The 6784-nt window shown below is 46.8% G+C and overlaps 1 long non-coding RNA gene across 1 annotated transcript; it reads right to left on the minus strand.

Annotated features, from left to right (window-relative positions):
* Positions 1-2691: 2691 nt before the first annotated feature.
* On the minus strand, positions 2692-6154 carry LOC149354940 (uncharacterized). The gene is made up of 3 exons (XR_016289679.1): positions 5319-6154; positions 5138-5251; positions 2692-3396 (listed from the first exon to the last, which is right to left on the minus strand). It is a non-coding gene; the product is annotated as an uncharacterized LOC149354940 (long non-coding RNA).
* Positions 6155-6784: the final 630 nt, after the last annotated feature.

The following is a 6784-nucleotide window of genomic DNA, read 5'->3' on the forward strand; positions in this document are numbered from 1 at the left end:
GGCGAACGTAAAGTTGTTGAAGACTTCCAGTGCGTCGTCCCCGGCAGCAGTCAGGAGCCTGGCGGTTTTAGCAGCTTCTGTCAGTGGCGTTGCTGACTGTGTTGCTTGTACGTACAGGTGCCCGAAAAGTAATACGGAGCACGCAAGCGGTGGCAGAAATGGAAAAAACTGCATGCCAGCGCGCTCTATCAGCAGATGCGCGGCAAAGAGCGAAGGGGCGTCGGCACATCCGGCTGACCCATCTCGACAACTTGATGCTCGCGTTATCGCCGCCACGAGCGAAGCTGCGATGCTACCATCTCTGCCCGTCAGGGGCGCTTTCAATACCTCATGGTTTGTTGTTCGTCCGGGCCGTGCAGAAATGTTTCCCATCTGCACTGTGTGCTTTATGCTTCGTCAGGACTTGCATTATCTTTGTCTGTGGAGCAGCCGAAGTTTGTGCTACACATGGCGGCGAGTTTGTGCGCTGACGAGTATAAGCACTCGAGCAACGTTTTGGCAAATGCGGTGACAACTTTGCTTCGCTCTAGGGAACGCAGGACGAACAAAAAAAAAAAACCAATAGCATGCGTGTGCTGTCTTTGAGAAATATAGGTGCTCAACGGCATAGCAAGTGGGCTAATAATTCAAGACCATTTTCTTCCACACAAATTCACTTTCTTACACTGGACCACCTTCGAGAGCAACCCGGATACGTCGAGTCATTATACGAGTCCCTTCCTCGATGCATGGTCGATGTCATTAACGTGAGCGGGAGCTTCACCCGTCATTAAACTTTGCGTTTGCATGAAAAGTGCCTTTGGAAGTTGTTTTTTTTAATCACCTCCACCCTGTTGCCGTTTTCTCCTTTACATGTTTGAAAAATATAGCCAATAGGGAACGACTAAATGAGAGACAAGCTCGTTTTTTGTTTGTCTTTTTTTTCCTCCATTTTAAGAAAACAAATTTGTGACAAGAGAATTGATCCTTAATTAGTTCAGTTGCCGTACTGTTGAGCCCCTATCTTTATAATGAAAACAACGAAGGCAACACATGAATGTTATTCTTTTTTTCATGCACTTCCTTGAACCAAGAAAAAGTTGATCACACTTGCCAAACCGACGGACGAAGCATCTGCATTCTATAGCTCGCGCACAAATTCGACGAACACATGATGAGCTTGTTCATCAGTATAAAAGCAGCGCGAACTTCATGACGACCGCAGAAAGGGAAGACGATCAGGGTAAGACGTTCCATGGTTATATCAGTGTCTGTTTCGCATCTTCCCTTTTTGTGTCCTTCGTGAAGTTTGCTCAGTTTTCACTGTCACAAACTCGCTGCGAAGCGAAGAGCGAACCACGGCAGTATCGCAGGCTCAAAATGGTGGCGTTCCTGAAAAAGCAAAAAGTGCAACCTGCCGAACGCCACTTTCTACACTGTGCGGACAAACAACAATCGCTTGCATAATGTATTGAAAGTGCCCCTGGCGAGCCCTGATGGTAGCAGCGCAACTTCGCTCGTGGCGGCTATAACGCGAGCATCAAGTTATCGAGATGGGTCAGCCGGATGTACCGACGCCCCTTCGCTCTTTGCCGCGCATCTGCTGATAGAGCGCGCTGGAATGCAGTTTTTTGTATTTCGGCCACCACTCGTGTGCTCCGTATTACTTTTGGGGCAGCTGTACAGTTCGAACTTTTGCTTGAAAAGCTCCCAGTTCTTCTGAGCATTTCCCCCCAAGAAACCACCGATATCCTTCGGACGGCCGACAGAGGTCTATTTCGGATGTTCTGTACATCCGCTGAACATCCGCAAATAGCCGGTAGACGTCCGTCGGCCGTCCGAAAGGTGGCCAAAGGTATACGGTTCGCCCGCAGACGGACGTCCATTTGAGTACGTCCATTGGCGGATCTTCCTCGAATATTCGCATATATGGTGCATGCGTGCTTTTTTCACTCCGCGCAATGCAATAAAACCAAAAACAATTTGATGCATAGCACGCATATTTTATTCTGGTTGATGATACACCAGCAGAGCAATGGGTTACATTCGGAAAATTTCTTAAATGTGACTCTTCAAATGTGGCAAGCTTGGGACACACATCCGTAATCTTGCCACCCACAGGATTTCTGAAATAAAAAGAGCGCGGCAAGCATCAGTCATGTGAAATAAATGGCACAATGCAGCAGCCCAAGTAGAAACATACTGGAACCAATTAATAGAAGTGTTTAATGCTGCAAGTATAAAAGACAATGCACTTTAACAAACACCTCAATAAGTATAAGGCAATAACAGCTCTCACTTTTCCACACCATATTTGACAATGTATCTGTTCTTTATTTATTCTCATGGGCCTTAGGGCACTAACCAGCGCAGCACTGTACGCGACTGTGCACAGAAAGCCGCAAAGCTTCCGTTGCGAACCACTGCGAACTACACGTGCTTCCTATATGGTCTGCCTTTCGCGCGTTGTCACTCTTTATATAGGCACAGTGAACCTAGCGATGCCCTAAAAATTAACAAGATGCTAAAATACTCCGTCCCGCAACTTTGAAGAGGAGTGGGAATTAGCCGCGCGAGTTGAGGGCTCCCGCAGCTGTGTGATGTAGGCTCCCAAAAGTGAGAACAGCACACACTTGTGGAAGCCATCTCCTCGCGCTTACTGCTCCCACTGTCCTGTGAACGAATGTTATATGAGCATGCATTGCCCTACACTGCAAACCGAAAAACACCCGGATAGGAGTAAATGGCTCAGCGCGTAGCGCACTCCCGAAAAGGGGTTTGATATACTCCTCAGAATAGGAGTATATCGTCTACTCCTCTGCTTGAAGGGGTACTTTCGGAGTGCTAGAAGGAGTAAAGTGTTACCGCTCTGCAGACGGGAGTTTATTTAGGAGTAAATTTGTGATCACAAAGGAGTTAGCATGGCAATTAATAAAAGTATTATATACTCATTTGCAGCTACCTTTATAGTACATTTCAGGAGTACGTGCCTGTTCCTTTTCAGTAGTTTTGACAGGAAATTTTTGGAGAAATTTTCCTTACTATAGGGTTACATTTATGATTCCCAGACGAGTATATTACTTCACTTGACGCGGAAGCCGGTTTGAAATAAAGTATTCGTATGGAAGGCTCATTTTAGAGCTTGATATTCCAGGATAAATGCGTCGATGAACTTACAGTGACTTATTTCAAACATTATTTTATTGGGTACAAAACATTTGAGACATGTGTTCGGCAGCTTGCTTTCGACGGTTACAGAGAACCAACGTTTTGGCCCCTGTAGAAAAGAAGAGTGCCTTAACCCGCGCTGTCTTTGGGTACAGAATTGAAATACCCAAAGGAATGAAAATAGAGATGCCACACTTGAAAGCAAGGAGGGAACCTTGAAATGCTTCGCTGTCAACATACAGGCTCCTTCTGAAAAAAAGATTAGAAAAAAAAAGTGCATCAGAGGAATTGCACCTCTAAGCTTGAAGTATGACGTGCTTCAAGTGTGGAAGTGCAATGTCCCAAAGCCGTTCAGAGTGCACTTTTCAATAAAGTAGGTATTATTGAAGTTTAAACGTTTTTCATGACAAAAGATTAGCTAGTAGAACATAGTAGGTAATCAACTAGCTAATACATACCTGTACCCTGTCGGATGACATACGCTAAACGCGGTTTTCAGGGAATCAAAAATTTCAGAGAGCCGCTTTCGTAAACGTTAAGGCAATACGGCGAATGGGAAGCAGCATCGATAGGGAACATTTTTCCCGCAAAGCATAAAACTGAAAAAATAAAATGATCTAACTGAGGCACTTGCGCATTCGCGCTGCCTTTGGCTGCGTTCCTGCACCGAAAGAGGCCTTGAGGTATAATTTTCTTTACTTGTCAGAGGTTCCTCATGCTTTTCAGGCACCATATCAGAACATGCAAACAAAAGACAGCGCTTTGCATACACGCAGCGGAAGCCTACATGCAATTTCCTTGATGGGAGAGCCCGCAGCTACGCATTTTCACGACGTCGTCATTCTGTGTATAGGTCAAAGGCAGGGCAAGGGTGACTGACATAGCAGGCATTGTTAGGAATAGAAAGCTACCACCAGACCCACCCTCCCGCGCCACCTGTCTTCTGTTAAGCTTTGCCCTCACATTCGTGGCCAGGGTTCAAAAGAAAACATTCTAGGCAGGTCTATCTTGCTGGGAAAGGAATATACTTTCAGGAAAGAACGCTAACCAAAAAAAAAAAAAAACACGTTTCGGAATCTTCTTGGTTCTTTCAGCAGGTGTGACTGCGAGTGAGTCACAGCTTGCCTTTTTTAAGCCTGCGGTTAGTCATCCGCCGGGTCACTAGTCGTAGACAGTTGATGCAAGGATAGTTCCCTGGAAGTCAGTATTGTCAACTCGCGCTTCCTTCCTTGTTCATTTGTTTGGCATCCGCTTTGTGCTGCTTCAGTTTTTCTGGGAAATGCTTGCCTTCGCCAATGTACTACGTCCAGCACGAGCAGGGGATCTTGTACACTGGCGTATGCTTTATTCTTTTTCTTTCGCTGCCTTCCCGGGATCAGCAGTCTGAACCGGAACGCTAGCCTCCACGAGTTTCACAAAATGGAATGTGTTCGGAAACTGCACGCGAAGTGGACACTTCTTTTAACATTCTTCAAGTGCGAATAGCTTACAAGATAACACATTTTGGAACTAGACGCCTAACCATCCAGAAAGGCAGCGTTCAGTATGGTTTCCACCTCATGTCCGCTGCCGAAAATCGCTGCAACGTTAAGATGCCACCAACTCGGAAAATGTAACAGTTTAGCTAATCTCCTTGAGCGCTAAGGCGTCGCCATGTCCTGTGCTATGACTGAAAAGAATAAAATCGCTTGCATTGTTTGCATAAAAAGGCCCTCTTAAAACACAGGAAAGGAAGGAACCGATTAGGGCAGGGTTCTCAGCACTGTTCGTAATAACGTGACAAAAATTCACAGACCCCAAGGCTGTGCATTTTCACCTGTCATTGCCTGTACAGCTTTTCCATATTCATGGGGCGTGAACGCATGAAGAAAATTTGGTCCCTAGAAGAACTGACCCTACTTCCAGCTGTACATGTTAACGTAACAGCCACGACTGCAGTGCCACACTCTTTTTTCAGCCGCATGCAACAACAAATTTCTCAGATACTTACTTCATGCCTGCTGTGTGAGTTGGCTCCACCGGACCACAATGAAGCCTTTGCTGTTTTGCTGTTCTCGTTAAGTCTTTCATATCGGCGCATCCGTGGTTCACAGCAATACGCACACTGAAAAGGGAGCGGCGTTAAGTGCATGCGCATCTATGGCATCAAAGGAGAGTTTAATACTGCTTACCAGTACACACGACGGTAATAATCCGGTCTTTAGTATTCTTGCAATACAGCGAAAGAACGAGGGGCCGACGATGTCGAGAAAACTGGTGCGTCACACTCACACCGCCATGTCGGCGCGGCGAAACGGCAGCAGCCAACACTTGTATGCTGCGTAGACAATGAATGACTAGCCGCTGCTTCTGCACATATTGCTGTCTTGAGTGAGACGTTCATTGCAGCACGTTGCTGCTAAGGTCGATGATGTCCAGTCTTACGTCACGACAAGAGCGCGCAAAGGAGCGGGTGGCAAACTGGCGGCTGCGGGGAGGTCGACGCGTCACACACCGCCATGTTGGCTTGACTGAGCTCGGCTGGCTAAGCCTCTCGCAGACTGCCGTCGCATGCGATGCAGCACCAAGCGTTCTCCGAATACACTGGGGGCTTCACAGGCACTGTCTGTGGCGCACATTGGTGCGCGAGGCTGCGGCGATCCGGTGTCCCGTAACATGACAAACGTGCGTGAAGCAGCAAAAGCAGAGGCGACAAGCGACCAGGCAGCGACGACACAGCCGGCTCGTCACCTGCAAGCGCAGCGAACCGGCAGCTGCCACTAGGCGGCGGGCAGACACTAAGGAGTGCATAAAGGGCCTGAAGGAGTATTGAAGCCGCCATGCTCCTGCTTGGAAAAGTAGTAAAATCATGTAAATGCTTTATTTTACTCCTCGATTTCGCGACGGCAGTAAAAAAGGAGGATTTCCTCTTTTTTACTACTTACCGCCGGTTGCGCAATCTTCAAAAAGGAGTTTAAAAGCGGGCAGTAGCTATTTATACTCCTATTTGGGCTTATTTGTGTTTACAGTGTAGAAGCAAGTTCCAAGAAGTGTACTGGATACATACCTTCGTAGGCAATCCCATGTGCACTAAGCCTTCTTTAAACCAAGGTCGACGCAGTACGGGATTCCGGTGTTCCACAAGAGCTTCAGGCGCTTCCCGTATCTTTCGAATTGCTTAAGTTACATGCTACTTTCGTCCACAGCCCGAACAAAGCCACACATTATAATAACAGAGCTATAAAGCTGTGCGCGACAGCACTACGCAGCAAACCAACAACAGCGCTAGTTCACTGTAGCGCTACGGAGCCGTACTGATGGATTGGATTGGACTGACCGCGAACTGACATCTATGATGATGGTGATAGCAGAATGCACGGGAGTTTTGATACTTACGAATGATTTCAATGGCAAGTTTAGCTAGCAAAACGGTGGACATGTCACACAACTCCACTAATTTGGAGAAGTTTTATAAATACAAAACTAGTCATTAGTTCTTGCAAAATTCTGCAGCACCTGCTTCTCCTCTTAGATAAATTTAGCTCGTTGGCGGCTCTTGCACTGCAGGTAGGAGTGGAATCGCACCAATTTACAAACATCTTCGCGTCAAACCCTCCAACTGATGTAAATAAAACAGTATACATACACGAAAGACGCG

This window comes from Amblyomma mixtum, chromosome 3 (assembly GCF_055824585.1).
Source record: "Amblyomma mixtum isolate Tamu chromosome 3, ASM5582458v1, whole genome shotgun sequence".
NCBI lineage: Eukaryota > Metazoa > Arthropoda > Arachnida > Ixodida > Ixodidae > Amblyomma > Amblyomma mixtum.